The sequence below is a fragment of the Mustela nivalis genome, assembly GCF_964662115.1.
Source record: "Mustela nivalis genome assembly, chromosome: 12".
Classification (NCBI taxonomy): Eukaryota; Metazoa; Chordata; class Mammalia; order Carnivora; family Mustelidae; genus Mustela; species Mustela nivalis.
In genome coordinates, this window is record NC_139031.1 from 66,010,700 (window position 1) to 66,033,478 (window position 22,779).

The 22,779-nt window shown below is 44.9% G+C and overlaps 1 protein-coding gene across 4 annotated transcripts in view; it reads right to left on the reverse strand.

Moving 5' to 3' along the window:
- The window catches only part of DYNC1I1 (dynein cytoplasmic 1 intermediate chain 1), a 297,026-nt gene extending 275,214 nt beyond the window's left edge, over window positions 1–21,812 (reverse strand). The window contains exon 1 of one of the 4 annotated variants that reach the window (XM_082693604.1): window positions 21,401–21,812. The gene's annotated coding sequence lies outside the window, so the exon portion shown is untranslated. The remainder of the gene's footprint in view (window positions 1–21,400) is intronic. The other 3 variants (XM_082693605.1, XM_082693603.1, XM_082693602.1) reach the window with 3 other exon arrangements.
- Window positions 21,813–22,779: the final 967 nt, after the last annotated feature.

Sequence of the window (22,779 nt, forward strand, 5' to 3'; positions counted from 1 at the left end):
ACCAGAGGGCAGTGTTTTGTCACTAAGAATTAGGACAGAAAAGGAACCCGGAAAGAGAATCAGAAGAAAGGAGATGAGAGCCCTCCGGGGAGTATGGGGAGGGAAACTAGAGTGAATTAAGAAGTGAGGCAGTGCACAGAGCCCTGCAGAAGCACCCAACGTCAGGTGGAGATAGATGCGAAAGACATACTGCCTGCTTAGGCCAGAGGTCAGGTAAAGAACCCAAATAAAAAAGGCTACCCCTACTGTTCTTTATTTAAGACTACATATCTGGGCTCCTAGAAGTTCAAAAGCACTTCAGAGCAAACAGAAAGGAGCTTGTCTACCTAAAGGGGCACTTTGAGGACCACATGGAAAGGGGCAACTTCTCCATACACCATGATGTCATCTTCCTTGGAAACCTGCCCAGTGGCTCCTCGGCCTCATCTTGGACACCTAATGGGCATTGAACAAACAGTTGCTGTTACGTAAACGGTTAAAGACGTCCCCCATGTATTGTTCCCTACACTGTTTACTTCTTCACATCAAGCTAGAACCATCAGCTCAACACCCTATGGCACCAAACACAAACTCTGATATATCCAGTTGCTTTATGCATAGCTCAGATAAGCATATTTTAGCCATTTAGAGCCCACCTGATTTGCCTATCCAGCACAACGTCACCCAATAACTGCTAGCTATAGATAGCCAGCCCCCGCCCCGAGATTTCCCACCTAGACACATTCCCTCTTTCCTTTGTGGGTAGTGAAGCCACCCTTCGGGGTCTAGAAAGTCTCCTGCTATGCCATACTGTCCAAGTGCCATCCAATGAAGTGTGTTGTGCAATGCTGCCCCCTCATGGTCCTGCCTTCTCCTTGATCAGCCCTGAAATCCTCAATCACCACATTCTCACAGTCTCCCCCAGGCCTCCCAATTTCGCCACCTACTATTTCTAAGCCTGTCTTTGCCTATCCATGTCTATTCATGCTGCCCAATATCAGTCTTCATGGGGCTCATCTAACAACCACAGTGCCCTTCTCTCTGATCTTCCTGCCCCCATACTAACCTTACTCCCTGATTCTCTCCACGTCCTCCACCCTCTGTCAGGGGGACTCTCCTGTTGCTCAGATCTGACGACTGTACTCCCTTGACTAAAACGCTTTGATGACTTCCTTCAAAGATGCAAAACACGGCACCTGGGTGGCTCAGTGATCAAGCATCTGCCATTGGCTCAGGTCATGATCCCAGGGAGTCCTGGGATCAAGCCCCACATTGTGCTCCCTGCTCTGCAGGAAGCTTACTTCTCCCTCTCCCACTTCCCCTGCCTGTGTTCCCTCTCTCTCTGTGTCTCTCTGTCAAATAAATAAATAAAAACTTTAAAGAAAATGCAGAACATGTCCCAACTCTCTACCTTGCACCAAAGATGCTCTTTTTGCCCATCTCTCTGTCCACATATCCCTCTACTTCTTGGTTCACATTTTACTGGTATATATCAAGCTGTTTCCTTCCTTTGTACCTTTACAAATTCCAGAAATGCTCTTCTCACCATTCATTACCTGATGATTCCTATTTATTCGTCTGTCTCAGCTCAATCACATTCCAACCAGGAAGGCCTCCGGTGGCTTTAAGCCAAGGTCCAGGACTCCTTGCTGGTGGCCCCAGAGCACCTTGTTCATGGTCTGCTGGAACATGTGCCTCACTGCCTGGTTAAGTCCTGTTTATGGGATTCTCTCCTCCTGCTACACAGAAAGCCCCTCAAAAGGACAGGTCATGTCTAATCTATGCCTGTATTTCTAGTGCCAGGCAGTGAGTGCCCAGGAAATAGCTCTCAAACTGCTAAACAACCATTAGATAGAATGAGACTCAGGTCGGGTGACTCAGTCGGTTAAGCATCAGCCTTCAGCTCAGGTCATGATTTCAGGGTCCTGGGATGGAGCCTAGAATCTGGCTCCCTGCATAGTAGGGAGCTTGCATCTCCCTCTCCCTCCGTCCCTTCCCACCACTCATGCTGTCTCTCTCTCTCTCAAATAAATAAATCTTTTTAAAAAATCTGTGATTTTGGGGCGCCTGGGTGGCTCAGTGGGTTAAGCCGCTGCCTTCGGCTCAGGTCATGATCTCAGGGTCCTGGGATCGAGTCCCATATCGGACTCTCTGCTCAGCAGGGAGCCTGCTTCCCTCTCTCTCTCTCTCTCTCTGCCTGCCTCTCTGCCTACTTGTGATCTCTCTCTGTCAAATAAATAAATAAAATCTAAAAAAAAAAAAATTAAAAAAAAAATCTGTGATTTTGCTATCAGGAATTTCCTAATCAATATTAAATTGTGTCAGTGCACTAAGCTTTTAAATGACCAAACTCAGAAGTTCTCCCTAATTATGCAACCAATTTCTATTCCCATGGAAAGGGGGTGGGAATTAACTTGCCACCCACTAGTAAAAACGTGCAATGAACACATGAGCCTAACATTGCCTGATCCACTGAACTATCTTTTCTCCTAAATCACTACCATTATACACACACTGATGTAACTGTGTCCTGCCTAGTTTACATTGTTAATCTCCGTTTTCTGAGCCTGAAAGGATTATTTACCAAAAATCCATTCTATTTATAATTGACAGACTCTGTTGTTTATCTCAACCAACAAATTCAGAAATCTAGAATCTACTGCCCAAAATGCCTTAAGGATAAATAGTCATAGTGACAGCTGGGTGTTCTTTTGAACAGTGATGTAAATGCATCAGTGCTCTAGAACACAGCCTTCTTGCACTTGAAGCTGTTTCTCTGAGTTGCAAAGATGAGGAGTGAAGATGTCTAAAAATAAACAACTCTCAGGTAATCTGTGGGGCTGATCTTTAAAATAGCTGGTAAGAGGCAAATCTTCAGACATGACCAGCTTTGCCTTTGATTCTGCTCTTCCCATAAAAGGGCCAGTTAAACTGCAGCCCAGTTAAACCAAGACAGCTCTGGCCAGTGGGTCTGCCCAGAGTGGACGTCCTATGCTGACAGAGAACAGGGAAATTCAAGCTGCCTGGATGTCCTTGCACCTCACGATGAAGAACAAATTTAAACTGTCATACCAAAAGAAATATGAACCAGACACATTAATAAAAATAAGGGATGGAAAAACTGTAAAGCTTAAATAATGAAGTCAGAATAGATTTTCTCAATATAACTCAGCAATATAAGTGTTCCAGAGTCAATCTGTTTTAATCTCCTAAAAATATAAGTTATTAAGACATCTCGACATCTTAAAACCAATTAATTCATCCCTCTCCCAGACTGACTACAAAATTCTCAGGAACTTGTAATTAAGCCTGCCTGATTTTAGAAACCATCAATCCCGGCTGATGTTAGGATGAGCGGAGAAGCACATGCCCAGGAGGGACCCGGTCCGCACCTCAGCCATGCGGAAAGCCAGGACTCGAATCCCGGTCCCTAGAGCACATGCTGGTAACTGCTGCACGGGCCTGTACTTGCAGGATTTCCCATCCTCCCTTGCTCCACCTCCTGGGCTCAGCATCCACCTTGGTTCATTCATTTTCCTTTGTGTTCTTTCTTTGCCACAGCCACCCACATCATATCAGCAGTTTTCCTTCTCATGTTTGTTCTACACGCGATGAAGAATAAGAAAGCTGAGAGAAACACAAAGATCCCGCAAATCAATGTAGTCTGTGGTACGACTGTGCTCACAAGGATGTGGGGAGAAGGTTCCGTGGAGAGGGTGACATAACAGACTGTCACAGAGGAAGACGAGACCGGAGGACAGCAGGAGAGGGGTGTGCCTCCCCGGCGGAGGGACGCATGGGCAAAGGTGGGGAGGTGGGAGAGAGAATGGTCCGTCTGCTGGATGAGTAACGTGATATGGCTGGAGGACTGAATACAAAAGCAGATGGAGCCAAGTCAGGGTGGAAGTGTAGCCAGATACCAGATCCCAGAGGATGAGCGACCAACCGTCCCAGTTTGCCGGGAAGTGAGGGGGTTCTCTGAATGCCAGCCTTTCAGGGCGAACACCAGGAAAATGCCAGGCAAACCTGGACCCTTTGTCCCACTATGGGCTGCCCCACTATGCTTTCACAGGCTCGGAACTACTCTGAGAGAGCAGGTATGATTTGAACAAGTACAAGACCAGGTAATTTTTTTCCTAGCTTGCAATACGTATGATAATAGCCTTTTTTTTTTTTTAAGATTTTATTTATTTATTTGACAGACAGAGATCACAAGTAGGCAGAGAGGCAGGCAGAGAGAGAGAGAGGAGGAAGCAGGCTCCCCGCTGAGCAGAGAGCCTGATGCGGGGCTCGATCCCAGGACCCAGGGATCATGACCTGAGCTGAGGGCAGAGGCTTTAACCCACTGAGCCACCCAGGCGCCCCAACAATAGCCTTTTTTTTTTTTTTTAAACATGGGTTAGGACCCACTGCTGAGTTACAAAATCAAGTTAGCTGGTAGTCACGGTAGTCACAGGTGGTAGTATTTGTGATGAGCAGATCGGAATGATCAGAATGCACGGCACAGGGGAAGGGCAATGACTGGTTCATGGTACTTGTTTTGGATGCACATATATTCAGTATTATGTATAAAATATTATTTATTATTGTCAGTTGCAGTTAAAAGAGTTTGAGGTATATTAAGCTACCTCAATTTTAAAACTGGCAAATTGTAAATTATAAATGCATCTCTACCTTTGTCCTTTCTCGGCCAACATTTTGTATGACATGACACCCCTAGATCATGACAATATTTGTACGTACAGCACACTGGGGTAAACAGAGAAAGCCGTTCACAATCACAGGAGACTGACCTGGGCTCTGACCACCCTGAGAGCCAAGAGATTAACATCCAAGTTCACATGGATGTGACCCAAAACCATCTGCACAGTGCTGGTGGGAACGTTCTACCACAGAAAGACCAAAGCAAGCTCAGCTCTATTTGTTTAAATCTACCAGAGAAAGAAAGTAAAAAACAAAACAACAACAAAAACAATATAAAATAAATCCCTGGATACTTCAAGGCACAAGCACATCAAGGCAGATGTACTTACAAAGATTAACCCGCTTTTCTGGCTACTGATGAATGCCCATAAGAGTGCAGAAAATCAATGCTGCCAGAAATGCACGACTATGACACGTTTCCTGCGGATCATGTCAGCACGGATGCCAAATGACCCTGGGATTTGGGAATGTGCTATTTGTCCCATCAGCACAACTTTTATATTCCTTTTAGAAAGCAAATACCCATCTGAAAAGCTTGGCTGCAAAATGCCTCGCCGGGCCCTGCACACAGTCTTCCGTGAATAGATAACTCAGTGGTATGAGGCAGTGTTCACAACAGATTTCTCAACCAGTCCTAAAAGGCTTAAACCTTTCTGATACTCATGTGTATTTTTTACTTCAAGACTTAAAAAAAAAAAAAATTTAGCTAGAGTCGGTTTCAACCATCTGTCTCTTTGAGTGAAAATAGGAGACAGGCTTGTGCATATTGGCTTTTGAAGAAAACTAATTTGGCAGAAAAAATTAAAGAGAAAGAAGAATTATATCTCAATTTTTAAGACCATACTAGGAGTAGCAATATGTCCAAAGTAAGTAGTAACTGTCATGGCCACATCTACATCCATTTCTACCCCTTGGGCTGTCCCCATTCCTTGGGGCGTCACCATTACCCCCAAGGAATTCCTATCACCATCACAGCTGATGTCCTTGATTGAACATCACTCTGATTAGACCTATGCCAACCAGTCGTAGCCCTGGGGAATGGCAGAGTGGAGACATAAAACTGACTTCTTGGTTCAAGTGACATTTGGTGTGGTGGGAGATGAGGACAGCAGGTACACTCCAAGAATTTGGAAATAATAGAAATGTAGCACCATCACTTTCTGAGAGTTAAACTAGACCTACTCTTAAAACACAGGCCATCACCCAAGTCAGAACTATAACCACAGGACCAAAATGTCACAGGTAGGGTTGACGAAATGTCATGGAAAACCACCACATAATGAGTGGTGAACAACTGTAAAAATGTTTATAATTAAAGGAAAACGGAAACGTGCTGTGACACTTGTTCAGGTTTTCTGAAATATGTCTGGGAGAAGGACACCCTGACCAGTTGACATCACCTTTTCTGTGCATCATCACAGTGGCATCAGGCCACCACCTTGAAACACCAGCTATTGACAACCGCTCCCCATGCTCTGGCTCCACGTACATCAACCAACCTTCAGTCTTTCCACACTTCAGCTAAAGGCAACTCCTGAGCTAGCCTCTTAGTTAACTCAGGCCAAAAATCTTGGAGTCATCCCTGATTGCTCTGTCAAATCCCATATCCAGACCATTAGCAAATTATTCAAGCTCTACTTTCCAAACACTTCCAGAATCAGCCTGTCTTCACCACCTCCCCTGCCATCATCCTGTCCAAACCACCTTCTCTCATCTGTATTATTGCAAAAGCCTCCACAGTGGTCTCCTAGTTCCTACCCTTGCCCCCGCCCCTCCTTGCAGGCTATTCTCGGCTGTAACAGTAATTCTTCAGAACACAAGCCAAATCATGTCACTTCCTTGCATAAAGCTCGCCAATGGCTCCCATCTCAGCGTAAAAGCTTAAGTCCTACAAAGGCCCCCATGGCCCTACACAATCCAGGCTCATTACTTTTCTGACCTCATTTCCAGACCCTCTTTGTTGCTATTAATACCTCAAACACATCAGGTATACTCCCACCTCAGGGTCTTTGCTTGTGCTACTTCCTCTGCCTGATACTAAGTATCTGAATGACTGGCTTCTTCAAAGCTTAGATCAAATTTCATCTCATTGAGGCCTTACTTGACCATCCTACTGAAGAGAGTAAACTACTCCTCTCACAACACCTGCATTCTCACATTTTTCTACTGCCTTATTTTTCTTCATTAAGGGTATTACAAATTAACATATTCTATAACATATTTAAGTAGCTTTCATTGTTTGTCTCTTTCCCCAGAATTTAAACTCCAGCGAAGGCAGAGATTTTGTCTATATTGCTCACCAATGTACTGCCAATACTTAGAAAAGTGACTGGTAGAAAGTTGGTAATAAATGTTGAGTGAGTCAACAAAGTTGGCTTCAAAACTGCATGAGCTCCTCCCTCTCTTCCCAACCTTGCTTTCTATATAGTGTCAAAGCTCCACTGGCTTTGAGAGTCTCGTAGGTATTTTCCCCACTCTCCTTCTCAACCCTTTTGCTGTGTGATCTGGTGTCCTTAGTTGTCATATCATTGCCACACCTGGAATCTGTCCCCCTTCCCGATCCTCTTGAATAGATCATGTGACTGGACTGTCTGCTTGATTTTTTGATACCCATGTTACCTCTGGGCAAAAACTTCAGGATTACCCCTAATCCCCTCAGGCTAGCACTGTCCCAACCATGCCCAGCTCAGACCTCCAATACCAAGAACCTAAGAACTTGAATTCTCAGATTTCAAAAAACTGACCTATAAGCAAGGACATTGTGATCCCATGGGAAGTTAGGTTTCTCCTGGCCCGTCAGTAAGTTGGTTTTATGTTTGTTGCCTAACATATAACATATACTTGCTTGTGTGAATGTGTCACTAGACCACTAGAGAATTTTGGCTCTATAAGAACAGTCTAATATCCAGACCCTCAGAACTAAGATACAAGATCTTAATCCTGCCCATCTGTATAGCTGACTGCTGATTGATCCTAATGATACCTCCATGTCTGCGGCTGCAGGCAAGAGTGTCAGTGGCCAAGAATGTCACCTACTCATGTTCTTAACATGAGAACAGAAACCCACATACGTATGCACATATAGCCACTGGACCCCGAGTTCCTTTGGCAGATCAGAGCACCGCTTCTCTCCACCTCTGCAGTCCCTGAACAGTCACCTTTGTAGGAAAGCAGTAGAGGATGAAGGGGAAAGAGAGTGGGGTTATTTACCTGATGGAAGATGTGAGACCACTTCGGATATCTGAGCATGGTTCCTTCCCCAGACATTTGCAAAGGAAAGAGAAGCGCACTAATCAACAAAATTTTTTAATTTGCTAAGAGTCAGGAAGCCCAAGTAGTTGTCTCCATAATGCTAACTTCATCTTTATGTTAATGCAATTTAATCAATACTTACTGAGCCCCTACAAAGCAAAGTGCCTCCTGGATGCTGTGAGGCTTACAGAAATGATAGAGATAGATCTATCTCAAAAAGCTTATAACATGGGAAAGAGAACAGACCATGCCACCCTAAAATATGACTTTTTGACATAAGGATTATCTTAAGTCGGTTATTCTTAAGAAACAACAGATATTAGAGAAGCTCTAAAAGCTTAGAAGTTGCCTTTTTGTAAGAGTCACTTAAATGTATAAGGGAAGTCTCCATATTTAAGGGTTCTTCCTTTCTGTACCAGGAAGAGGAGGATGACTCAGTCTCCACAAACTATTATTAGTGAAGAAGGTACGGACTTAAAATTTCATCATGCCCTCACTCCTGATGACTTCTACCCCTATCCTGGCACCTCCCATAACCCCAACATCTTCTTTTGTGTTTAGCTGGAAATGTTATTTAAGTAGTGGCTTGAGATGTTTTGGAGAGGTATTCCGTTTTCTTGGGTCTCCCCCATGTGTACAGGAAGTATACAAGTATTTAAACGTGTTTTGTGTTCCTCCTGTCAATCTTTTTTTTTTCTTTAATAGGGGGAAGGGGAGGTTCTCAGACAAGAATCTATAAGAGTAGAGAGAAAATTATTTTTCCTCCCCCACATACAGTACAGTCTGAAAACAACAGCTCCACTACAAGGGACACTGGCTAAGTACATGATAAAGGTTTAAAGCACAAGGAGGGGCGTGCCTGGGTGGCTCAGTTGGTAAAGCATCTGCCTTTGGCTCAGATCATAATCTTGAGGTCCTGGAATCCAGCCCTGTCAGTACCCCCCCACTCAGTGGGGAGCTTCCTCCTCCCTCTACCGCTCCCCCTGCTGGTACACTTTCTCTGTCAAATAAATGAATAAATAAAATTTTAAAAATAGATGATAGGTAGGTACGTAGAGCAAGCACATGCAGGGTATGCAGGAACTGGAGCACAGAGTGAGCTTCCTAAAGGAGGGGCCATGAGAGCCACACATGGACACATGGGTAGAATGTGAACGGGGGAAGCGTTTCTAGCAGAAGGAGAATGAGCATGAGAGAAATGGCAGTGACAGGAGGTAGCGGTCTGCGTTTGGGGAATGGCCAACAGTTTCGATGGATTGCAGCATAACATCAAATGGGCTCAAGGTGGCAAGGTGCGATGAGGGACAAGCTGAAAAGGTTTGTGCTGGACATTACACTCTCAGGTCATAACTCAGATGAATTGTTTCTGCTCTTTGGTCTCTCCTCACTTTGGAAGCAAGTTATCTATTTTAAAACCTGTAAGGGTCTTGAAAAAAAAAATCAAGCATTTCCATGTTAAACCAACTCAATCTATTCAAATGTGTTAAGCAATGCAAACAACTAGAATTAACACTTCCCTTACATATCACACCTTTGCTGTATAGGATGAAAAAGTGAGAAAGCAAAAGCTCAAAATAGGTACTTCAGCATTTGTAAAAAGTTCTTTGCGTAAGATAAGCATTCAGGGCGAGGACTCTACCCAGTCCCCACCCCCAGGAGCCTTGTAGTTTGCTTTTTCTTCGTGCTGTAAAAAAGAATACGGTAGTCGGTCGGTAGTCAGGGCTTTCTGCCTTTGAAATGATCGATTGGTCTAGCCTCTGCTGTTAGCAGGATTGAGCCGACTTGGAATACCATCAGGGCACATTAAGAGATTACTGAGTGAACAAGTAAATGAACAAGTAAATGCCGAGCCCTCAATAGCAAGATGATGGGGCCAGTCTGGAGTGAAGTTAGAGGCAAGCATTTTTCGGTTGTCTTTCATGGTTGTCATAAGCTGTTCAATTTCCTACTACCACCCTCACACTGCTATAGGATTCCCAGTGTCGAGAAGGCGCTTAAGGAATGATTGCTGAATGAGAGAATGAAGGACAGCAAGTTACAACTTGAACAATTCTGTGGGTAAGAAAGCAGACACAGATGGCCACATTCATTGTGCCAGTTTGGCACCTGCCCTCTTACTTATGGGCAGTCCTAGTGAACGGAGGATCCTGGCCAGTGAAGAGAGTGATGCAAAGCAGGGGCGCCTGTGTGGCTCAGTAGGCTGAGTGTCTGACTCTTGATTTCAGCTCAGGTCCTCATCTCATGGGTGGTGAGAGGAATGTAGGGCTCTGTGCTCAGTGGGGTGTCTGCTTGGGATTCTCCCTCCCCCTCCCCATCTCCTCCTTTCCTAGCACACACCCACTCTTTCTCTCTCTCAAATAAATAAACAAATCTTAAAATAAATAAAGAGTGATGCAAAGCTCTCTCTAGTACATACAATCACAGGTTCTTAAATCTGGAGCAAAAAGAACATGGAGATTACCAAATACTGGTCTTTCTCTCACTGATAAAAGAATCCCTTCACAGGAAATCCTCACTTGATGGTGATAGGCTTGAACTCTCACTACCTTAAAGGTAGCCCAGTCTATTTTTTTAATGGTTCAGTCAATCAAAGGTTCTCCATTACCTTGATATAAACTTTGCTTTCTCCTAGAATTTTGGGCTACAGTAGAGAGGTGTCCTCAATATGTGTTTGTGAAAGATCGAGTCCTCACGTCTACCCGCTCACCTGCTGACAGCCTGGACACCCTCGCAACATCTAGTCAAGTCGTACTCAAGGAGTGGTCGGGGAAGGGGAACACCAAAGAAGACACAGAGGAGAGAAAATGTGTACATTGGCCAAGATGAGCCACACAGACTCCCCTGTACCACATCCAGCTCCTAGTTCTTCAAACCTTTACCTGTGGCACTAGGCCCAAGCACTCGGACCTTTTACCTTACTGGAATCAGACGCTCAGAATGCTTCTGCCATTTAGCCACAGCAAATCTGTACCACATTAGATTTTAACTTAACATCACTTTGAAATGCTGGGGATAGAAGTCGGGGGACTAGGAAATCAGCAGGCCCGAATTCCCAGATAAGAATAGAGGCCAACTTGATAGTCTTTTTTTTTTTTTTTAAAGATTTTATTTATTTGACAGAGATTACAAGTAGGCAGAGAGGCAGACAGAGAGAGAGGAAGAAGCAGGCTCCCTGCTGAGCAGAGTGCCCAATGTGGGGCTCAATCCCAGGACTCTGGGACCATGACCTGAGCCGAAGACAGAGGCGTTAACCCACTGAGCCATCCAGGCGCCCCCAACCTGATAGTCTTAATAGTCTCTAGACTAAGATCACCTCACAAGCCAGGGGAAAAGCAGACTGACCATCTGGCCCTTTCATTGTATGTACCCTGAGCCCAGCACTGCTCTGGTAGGCACAGACAGAAATGTTCTATATAATCCTGACCCGACTCAGAAGGCAAGGCTTCCAGAATCCTAGGAATTACCAAGCCCACATTCATCTGGGGCCCAGAGACCCAACAGAGGATCCATTCAGGAAGCCAAATGTTTGTACTGAACACATCAAAATGATCCACGAGAAAAAAATTTAAATCCTATAAGAAATGGAAAATTAAGTAGGATTTATTCTCTCAAACCTCACCACAACATTAGGAAGTGGCCCTGTTATTTTCACTCCTGTTTTACAGTTGAAGAAAATGAGGTGCAGGGAGGCAAAATAAGTCGTCAAGGTTACAGAGCTAGCAATGGCTGACACTGAGATTTGAACCCTAGCTGTAGAGGTCACACTCTCATACTGCCTCTTGACCACTGTTGTGATTTGTTCTGGGATCAAATTAGACCCAAGAACAAAAAAGGAAGACAAAGATAAAATATTAATGATTTTGCCTGGTTGACAGTGCTATCTGGTTATCCTGAAAATTCAAAGAAGTGATTATTCACTTAATTATTAATCACTTTCCTTCTTGGAAATTTGTTATACCTCTATTAGGTATTTACCATGTTTTACCTTATGTGATAGCCATGCCATATATGTATAATACATATCCATATGTTGATATATATATAAAACTTTTCTATTTTTCCCTGATTAGACAACAGTGCCTAAGATCTATACCTTGTTCTGGGGCACCTGGCTGGCTCAGCAGGTAGAGCATGAAACTCTTGATCTCGGTGTTGAGTTCAAGCTCCATGTTGGATATATAGATCATCTTTTTAAAGAAAAGACCAATACTTGCTCATTTTCATGTACCCACAAAGCATTCAGTCTTGCTCATGGCTAGCCCTCTGTAAGTACTAAATACATGTTCTTCACTAGGACTAAAAACCTGCTGAAGGAACCTAGCTTTCACCCCTACCTACACTTAGTTCTTTTATTCATTGTCAGTAAAATCTAGATTTGTAAGCTCACTAAATCCAGGACGCTGTTGTTATTCACAATGCAAACTAAGGCCACTCCAATAAATTTCATACTCTATATGGGCATTCTTTCAGGTGTGACTAATGTTGAAGAGTGAAGCCATTACATGTATGCTTGTATGTCCGTGAGTGTCCCAGGATGTCTTTTAGAAACTGGTCAGCAGCAGGAATAGGTAGAATCCAGGGAAGTCTCTCCCTTTCATAGTCATTTAGGTTAATCACAAAAATCCCTGTTCCCCAACTCTAAGGACATCCCTAACAACTCCTTTGTAGGCAGGCAGGGCCATTTGATTTGCTTTAGTCAATGCGATGGACGAGGTGGGGGCAGTATATATCAAGAGGAAGGGTCACTCAGCACGGGTCTCTGGGTGCACATGGTCAACACAGCCCCTTGTTGGCCTCCACCAGACATGTAACAGGAGCAAGAAAAACCTTGCTGGGTTGCCATGCTGATGTGCGGGATTCGTTTGTTACGGTCCCGTGGTGCAGCCTCACCTGATCTATACACTCCCATGGCCCGACTCCCCTCCACCCATCCAGGATTCTCGTTACTTCCCACCTTCTGTGACTTAGTGTTGGTAACTGAAGATACACCCCCTCCTTTTACCATCCCCACCTATGCTTTGCTATGGAATGCCCAGTGAGAGGCTGTGACCAAGATTCTTCCCTTGACCAAAGGCTAAGCAGGCTCCTCTGAGCTCTTTTTCAACTTGGCCCTAACCATCGGCATGTTCTCAAGAGCCCCGTTTTAGCTAAAGTCCTGTGAAAAGTCAGTTTAGCCAGACTCTCTCACCCTCAATGTCTGATCCCTGGTATCTATTGGATGTTTAACAAGGTTCCTCACCCTCCGCCATCTCCCAGGTGGTATCTGATCACTCTGGTTTGCCTTCAGCAAGAATCCTGTTAGGTCGGCTTAGCCTGATTGCCCCCCACTTACCTTGGACATGTCCTCTTAGTAATTTTTCACCCAATCCCCCCCCATCCCCGCATTTCTCCTTGGCTAGAAATTCCAGTCTCCTTTGTTGTATTCAGAGTTCCTCCTGATCTCTCTCCCCTTCTGCAAACTCCCAGTGCAGGGGTCTGGACATCTATTAAAACAGTGCCCCTGAATAAAGCCTGTCTTACCATTCCTTTAACAAGTGGATGAGTAGCTTTTTCTTTAACAGGTATAAAGACTAAGAAAGCACCAGGTGTCATTATTAACCCCCCAGTCACCAGAACATGTGCCCTGGTTAAAGCCACTTTCATTCTGAGTCTTCCTCCTGAGAATTTAGAAAATACTCTTTCCATGTGCTGCCCAGACGTACCTTCCCTGGGTTTGGGAAGGCAGACGTGGTATCGGCAATGCAAATAGGTGATGTTGCCAATACCTCAGCATGTCCCCCAAAGCAAAGTTCTGCTAATTTTCCTGAATTAAATGACTCTGCCTGGCCAGAATGTCCTTGAGCAAGGGAACGTCTGAAGAGAGTATCTCCCTCCTATCCTATGACTGTTTTGTAACCTGACTTTTTTATCTACTTGAAACTAAAACTTAACAATTTGTTGTTGGCCTTCAAATTTTAGCAATTCATGCCTTTTTTTTTTTTTTTTAAATTTCTAAAACGAGGAGCTCTCAAGGGAAAGGAGTACGATTCCCCCCTTTAAAAGCTACAGCGAAAGATACGGGGTTTTATCCTTATTTGATATGCCAATTACTTTTCAGCAGCATTTGAAAAATATTAAAAAGCTTAAAGGAGGAAGCAAGAAAACCTGTATTCAAAACCCCAAACCTGGCCAGTTACAATGTCCCTGGGTGGTCCATATTTGCATTGGGAGATTTAGTTTGGCATTTTAACTCATGTAAATAGATTCTCACTTTCCCCTATGCCTGAAAGCCTTCAAAGAGGGAAGATCTCCTTTCCAAATCAGCGGTAACCTATACCCTCTGAAAGTGAACAAAGTCACACTTTTCAAGGAAACAGGCAGAGAAGTTTTTTTGTTTTTCTTCTTTCCACAAAATACACACCAATTCCCACAACCCCTTGCTATTCTAATACTACCAGGGCAGATGGTGAAACAGGAGATGTGCCGTCATTTTAAAAGAGGACACTGTCAAAACACACATTCCCCCACAGAGCCTGCTACCTTTCCAGCCCCCCAAACCCACCAACTTCTGAAATTCCACAAGCAGATTCTGAGGCACGGTCACATGGTCATTCCCCACACGGGTGCTCACTGGAACACTCAACAGCTAGACAAACTTACAAAAGCTTCCAAACGCACGTTACAAAATCTAAAATACTTTTAACAGGAGAGGACTTCATTCCATTTCAATTCCTAAAATCTTCAGCTTGCTACACAAAGAAATGGGTACTATTTCAGGTCAAAGTAGACCACCTAGCCTATATTTTAAAAGGCAAACTGACTGTATATGCAGGATATAAAATATTGTGTCATCCTTTACTCATTAGAGCTATTTAAAATATACACATTACTCTTGGCTTTGCTCTAGACAGGAGTATAAAATAGAAATCTGACAAATGAATCAAAATATCCCTTCCTCCCACCAGAAAGAAACTAAAGAAACCAAACCTCCCACCAGAGAAATCAAACCAAAGATCAAAAGAAATAGCCCAGGGGACTCCTAAAAGAAACACAAGACTCAAACCTTCCTGCCTGTCACTTCTAGAATGAAAAGTAGTCCCTCTCAAGACTCCCCTTCTCACAGCAGAATTGTTCCACGTGATCCTAATTCAGGAAGGCAAGGATTCCAGAAGTCTAGGCATTACGGAGCCTACATCCAAATTGGGCCCAGACGTGCCATGGAAACTACATTTCAGGAAGTGAATGTTTTTATTAAACACATTAAAATGATCCAAAGGGAAATAATTAAATCTTATAATATAAAGAAAATTAAGTGGGATTTATTCTGGCTAGTTATTTTGGGTCAACAAAGCTTGTTGAGCATCTACCATGTGTAAGACTCTTTGCTGAAAGATACAAGGATGTCTCAGAGAGGTTGGAGTCTAAAACCAGAAAAAGGCAGGCACATAAGTAGTATAACTCAAGGTAAAAAAAAATTTTTTTAAAGAGCATACCTTCAGTTCAAAGGAAGGCAAGATCACACACATCCCTGAGAAGAGAAGGCTAGAAAATGATGTAACTGTTGTTGGATAATAAAACCATCTTCCACACCTTGATTGGGTACCATGTGTTCTCTCATTATTTGCAATCTTTACAATAACTTTGCAAGCTAGGGATCATTTATCCCCACTCTACAGATGAAGAAACTGAGGCTTCCATAGCTTCAGTGAGATATCTGGCTGCTGCTTCTTTCCTGTGTCTTACACAGCCTCTTAGATGTTGTTCTCTTTTATGTTGTCAAAGACCAAGCAAAGAAATGGGCTTAAATTACAGCAGGAAAGATTTCAATAGAAAAACAGACTGTCTACTGACATTCTGGGCAGGAGACTTCTCCGTCGTGGGACCTGTCCTGTGCTCTGAGGCTGTTCAGTGGCAGCCCTGCTGGAGACCTGTAGGCACTCTCTCTCCCCACTGTGACAAACAAAAATGTCTCTGGGCACTGCCAAATGTCCCCATGGTGGACAGTCGCCCCTGAGAACCACTAATCTAAAAGCACACTAGAGAGGCACCAGGATGACACAGTCAGGTGAGGGTCTAACTCTTGGTTTTGGCTCAGGTCACAATCTCAGGGTCCTGGGTTGGAGCCATGCCTTGGGCTTTGAACTCAGTGGGGAGTCTGCTTGAGATTCTCTTTCCCTCTCCCCCACCCCTCCCGCTTGTGCTCTTCCTAAAATAAATATCTTGGGGCACCTGGGTGGCTCAGAGGTTTAAGGCCTCTGCTTTCGGCTCAGGTCATGATCCCAGCGTCCTGGAATTGAGCCCCGTATCAGACTCTCTGCACGGTGGGGAGCCTTCTTCCCTTCCTCTCTCTCTGTCTTCCTCTCTGCCTACTTGTGATCTCTCTCTGTCAAATAAATAAATAAAATCCTTAAAAAATAAATAAAATAAATATCTTAAAAAAACAAAATTACAGAAGAAGTATGAACACACTGGAGTAAGTCAATCTTTTCTGTAAATCACTCTCTAGAGGAAAGACAGCTATCCACAGTCACCTGCTTGAGGGCAGGAAATGGGGCCACCAGCTCTGCAGTCCTTCCAGTCCTGCCCACTTTGAGTCCGAGCCACACGGACAGAAGGCCATGGACCCAACTCCAGGCCACCGCCCACAGTGACTCATAACCAACAACACCTGTGCTAGATAAATGTAAGCTCTGATAATCCGCATTGTGTGCGCCTGGTGCCCATCGAGGCTTTCTGAAGACCATGCAGGCATGAGAAGAACTAATGACATTTTAATTTCCAGATCTGAAGCTTCTAGCTACTTTTTTCCAAAAACTGACCCTGCCAGAGAATGTGCCTGTGGTTTAGAATCATTTGGGGCCTCCTTTCACACCTCCGTTTTTGCAAAAGCCTTTCCTCCCCATGACCTGACCCAAAAAAGCCCCAAATCTTACTGTGACTATTGATGCCCCAAATCTGCCTGCAATGCTTGACCACAAGGTATAAAAATACCTTTCTGTTGAGCAGCTTCCCAGGTACTTCTGATATGGAGGTTGGTATAGTATTTAGATTTTAATTGGATTCAAAGAATGACATCATCGTTTTATTTTTAAACATCCAAGTTTACAATATTCTGGAACTCGCATTCACTGTGAGTCTTTAAATTCACGATGAAAACTGTCAGATGCCAACTTAAAGCGTGTGTAAAAGAGAAGCAGAATTTTAAAAAATCCTTTAAGAGGGTATAGGAGGAAAAAACCTTGAAGCATAAGAAAGCACACTGGTATCTGTTCCCAGGCAGATCTGTTGATCAAGTGCAATCATTTTCCACAGCGCCAGAGACTCATTACTTTCATCATAAAGAATGCCCTTGAATCTAACATAAATTTCTGCTTTGTGTGTGTGCCATACCGATGGCATTAGCTGGTCTGTGCCCCAAAATGAAAACAATGGGTCGTTCTCTAAGAGTACAGCAACAACATGGGTGAGCATAGGAATGTTAGGGCCTAAGTAATACTTTGGAAGCAAGAGCAGCTGCTTGTTGGGATCTCAGGATTGATAGGAACTGAAAATTAAAGGACACAGAGCCTGTCTGGGAAGCAGAGGTCCTCCCAAGATTTAGTACCAAGTTAGTGTTCTGGATCATGGCACAGTCACTATATCAGGGAAGCCCCACAACACATTCAGCCCTGAAATAAATTCATCTTTGCAATGAATAAAGCCTAACACCTGCTCCTGCAAAGTCAGCTTTCTGGGCTGTCTCAGTTGGGAACTGCTATGCTTTCCATGTTCAGCAAGATACCTAGTGACACTTAAGAATCAAATGTAGGGGGCTTTAGCATGCCTCAAGGGGAAGCAGGGCTTGCTTACCCCCCACCACACTGAGAGATGTCTAATTTCCTTGAACCCCTTTGATAATACAGTTGGGCTTTTCGTATGAGCACGGGAGCATGTTCTTGAGGGACTCTCTGTCCTGCCACAGTGAAAAGCGACACTAAAACAGTATGCGTTGCTCCCCCCCCCCCCCACAGAAAAACAATGAGATAGGATGGGAACAGAATAAACAAACTTCGGAATCTGGCCAACCTGCACTTGAAATCCAGCCTTCCCACCAAACGGGCTTCAGGGGGCCTTGACCAATGGCAGCATGTTTCCAAGTACCAGATTCCTTGTTTGTCAAATTAAGATAAAGATTTCAGCCTTACAGGAACGTTAGAATGATTTCATGAACCTGAATATAAACAGGAAAGGCACCCAATGAACTGTAAGCAGCTCGAAAGCTGCCTGCCACACTTGGAAATCTTACTCGGTTGCAGCGTGCCTAAGCCACACCTGCATCAGGGCACCCCCTAGCATGCCTCGGTAGGGACATACCACAATGCTGATAGCTATGAACACTTTTTCCTGGTGCTCACAGGATAGTTTGCCTTGTTTTCAAGCACATGTCAGCAGAGTGACTTCAGCTGATACCCCTTTTCTTAAACAGTGTATGTGAACTAGAGGTTCTTAATCTCTTTAGTCACAAATACCCCTTTCCCTCAAGAAAGCTGTGTTTAGGCACATATGCATTAAATTTCACATCAAGGTGATAGGGCTCAATGACCTCCTAAACACCATCACAGTCCTGGCCTCCACAATGCCTACAATTCCTATTGAAGCAGCCTCCTCTGAACAAAGAATCAGTAGATGCCTTTGTGAACACATGGGCGCCTCAGGGTTTGCACCTGGACAGTGGTGTCAAGGTCACAATGCCAGCTTCACTCTCACATTCTGGTCCCAGGCTTCCTATCGAGAGGAAGCAAAGAAAATCAGTCTAGGGTATCTGTGAAAAGTTCCTAGTCAAGAATGCTTTTTACATGGATCTGGGCAAAGGCCTAGAAATTAAAATTAAAACTTTAAATGAGATAACATGAGAAAAGATATTAATAATCCCTACACAAAAATTAACCAGTGTAATTGTTCTGTAGCACTGAAGAGTAGATTCAGGCTGCCCAGGGTTCAAATCCTGGCTCTATAATTTAGTAGCTGAGTAATTTTCCAAAAGTTACCTAATATCATTGTGTCTTAGTATCCTCATCTGTCAAAGAGGATTAAAGATATATAACTCATAAGATTTTTGTGAGGATTAAATAACAATACATGGCTAAATAACAATGCCTGGTCAAGTGCTCAACACATTTTAGTAAATGTGTTGGTGATGTAATAAACTCAGTAAATGTATCGAGCACTGGTAAATCTCGATGTATTATCAACCTTTGTTTTATGCGGTAGAGCAACGTGTAGACAGAACAAAATGACGAAGGAAGATACTGAAGTTTGCAAAGGACCTTGCCATTTGGGGCTAGGTTAAGTGACAGAAAGAAATAGGGTGATGGGGAAGAATGAGTAGTCCGTTTAAGTAACTAACTTTGAATGAAGCCTGTGCACAGTCTGTGTTGAGAGACATGGTTTCATGGCTTAGTATGTATCTTACAAGACTGGACAGAGTGGCACCAAAGATGGATCTCTAAGAATTACTTGACTCAGTGCTGGAGTCAAAGGAAAGGCTTATTTATTAAAGACTTGGAAACAAGTGTTTGGGGAAGTAGAAGGGCTGGGAAGAGAATTAATAGAGCCCCCCTTTGGACATAGAGCATGATGGCAAAAGTGCTGTGTGATTTCCTCTTACCATCTCAGAAGTTTGTCAGAAACTAGGAACTAGGGACCACCACTGTAAGAACGGCCCCACTTTCCCATGGGTTGAGTTTCTTTTCTCTGTCCCTACCAGTAACGGTGATCACACCTAATGATGTTAGACCTCAAACACCAAAGAGCTTCAGGACATGCTTCAATAGAAGAGGAAAGGCTGGAATATGCATGGAGGAGCGGAACCACACCTCTGCTTTGGGACACTGTGCAGCAGACGTGCAAAGACCTAGAGGCCAAGGGGAGGGAAGCAGGTGCATCAGTGTCTGAGGCTCAAGACAAGGGAAAAAAAGAGAGACATAGGAGATGTTCTGGGTCAAAACTGGGCCCAGAGCTGGACAGGCTGGAAAGAGCCTGAACTGGACACCCAGACATATTGTCCTAACTTCCTAAAGATGGTCCTACAAGATCCCCCCCCCACCCCGCCAAAAAAAGTCTCTTAAAGCACTGAGTCCTCAGAACTTAAACATTGGCAAGTTGGTGCCTAAGAAGACAGCATTTGATGACTGTGTGATAGCAGTGTCTGAGTACATTTTATTGAGAAACATAGTCAAAAGAGCAGAGTTTGGGTTCTTGTCTCTCACACCCAAACTTTGGGAGAAAACCGGGCATTTTAAACAACCGGAGGAAGTATTAATCACATTCCCACTAGTACCCTCAGGATGCAACTTGCACCGAATTCTCCATTTCAAATGCACTAACACTGGTTGTCTTTCACTGTAATTTTCACAGTGAAAATATGTATGGAGACCGTCACCTCTATCAGTGCTAATATTAGCCACATGATGTCTTCTGCAGTTCCCCGTGTCTTACTGTCAGCTATGCTTTCTCCTTATCTGGAATATTTGGAAGCAATTTTTCACTACCCTGAACAGCAATAAGTCTTCAGAGCACACTTGAAAGGCAATCCAGGCAAGAAAATGGCTGGCTACTTGTTCTTGGCCCCTTACCTAGATGTGGTAGAAGCCAGAATACAGAATATATTCCATCTTCTGCATTTTGTTGAGTCTCCGATCTCCTAAGTAATTTCCTGTCCTGATCCTGGGTTTCTGTTTAGCCTTATTAACCGAGGTACAAGTCATGAGACTCCCGCACTCAGTTGCCATCAGTGCTGCCAGGATCACTGCCCTTATGATGACGACGCACAGATTCATGAGGCCAGAGCGATTCCGGAGTGGGAGTGGGGGAAGGAGGGCCACGCGCCTGGGAAGGTGTTGACGAAAACACATCCCCCAACCACACTTTTTTGCAGCAGTGAGAGAAACTGACATCTTCTTGCGTGAGTGTTTAATTAATGCCCTGCTGGAAGTACATTCGCTCCCTCCGACTTGGCGGGTAGCAACAGCATCTAAGAGCTTTGCAGACAGCTGAAAATGTAATCAAACAGCATCCTTTCCTTTCCCTCCGCAGCTTCCCCCTCCCCCAGGGGCCGTCAGCTGGTGGCCCAGAGGGGTGCGGATCTCACCGCCGCTAGCCTTCTGCTGCCCAGGACAAGACCGAGGCGGGGCGCCCTGGGATGACCCTCCCAGCCCGCAAGGTGGGCGACAAGGTGATGACACCACGACCCCTCCTCCTCTGCTCTCGCCTCTGGGCTCTCCCGGGGAGCTGCAGCAGGGGACTGCCGCTGGGGGGCTCTGGCCGCCTTAGGGCGCCGCGGAGCACACAGGAGCCCGGGGAGGGGGCCGAGGCTAGGGTCCGGCTGCGGCTGCGGCGGCCCGAACTACTGCCCGCCTGCCGGCGCGGACGACCCCGGGGCGGGGAGGGTCGAGGAGGGGCGCGGAGGTGGCAACCAGGCGAGCCCGACACCCCCGCTCTTGTTTACCTGGACGCGCTCGGCGAAGGCGGAACTGGACTCCAGGAGCGAGCTCGGCGGCGGCTCCCGAGGAGGGGGCTGCGGGGTCGAGGCTCGAGCGGCTCCCGAGGGCGGCGGGCCCGGCGCGCGCAGGATGTGCTGTCTCACGCTGCGCCGGCCGCTTGGCTCGCGCTCCTCGGGGACCCAGCACTTCCTCTCTCTCCGCGAGCCTGACACTGACAGCTCCCTCGGAGCACCCAGGCTGCGGGGCTCGCCCCGCCCCCGGCCCACGCCCTCCACGCCCCACGCCCCGCGCCCCTCCTGCGGGAGGGCCCTCCACTCGCGCTCTCGCACGGGTCTCGCAACGAAGGGGTGGAGCCGGCCCGAGGGCTCGCGGCAGGCAGAGCACCTGGAGAGGTCAATCGGTCTATCTCCGCGTGACCCGCAGGACTCACTCACCTAAGTTGCTGAAAACAGAAGAGCTTCAGGATTTGGGGAGCTGCTGCTCACATAGCGACATGGAACAACTTTCACTCCCAGACAACTACTTTAAGGTCATTGAAGTAGAAATAGAGAAAGCTCAGATCCATCTGCTACAAAGACATAGGCTGATTTCGCCCTATTTTTTTCACAGAAGAAAAAGATACAGATATAGCTTGCCTCCACAACAGCGCTTCTTAGAACCCTAGCTTTTAAAAAATCTGGGTAACCATTCTTGAACTCCCCCGGTCCTTACTGTTAACAGCTAAGTTTTGAGACCCAGAAGTGGAGTTTGGGATTCTAATCAGTGCCGGTTTGGCACCATTTTGTAGGTAAGTTTTTCATTGTGAAGCTTCTCGAAAATCTGTGGGATCTTTGTTGTCCACATTAACATGGAATTTACTGGAGGACAAGTACTGTGTCTAATTCACTGCTGTATTCCCAATACCTATAACAATGTTTGGTGCATAGTAGATGCTCAGTAAATATTTATGAATTTATTTAATCGACAACTACTACAGTAATTTCAAAATAAATATAGATGTGATTGTAAATATTATGTCATATCTGACGTCTGTAAAATGGCCGTCCTTTTTCCAATTTTGCCTGCCTGGCAAATTATTGTGACCATAAATATGGCTAAAAGAGAGACAAGGGGAATGTCATTAGAAGGAATTCAGGATATTTCAGAGAAAAAAAAAATTGTGAAACAAATACTTGCCACTGCCATGTATCTTATACCCAATAGATGTTAAACTCTGCATACACTTTCCTTTTAATTTTTTCTTTAGCACTGTGTAGTAGAGAAAATGTCATTCCGCAGTTAGAGGAATGGGTCTCGAACTTAACTAGCTTGCCCAAGTTCCCCAGCTACTGAGTGATCCAGCTGAGATTGGAATCCCTGTCCGCTTGACTTCCTGCTTGTGTGT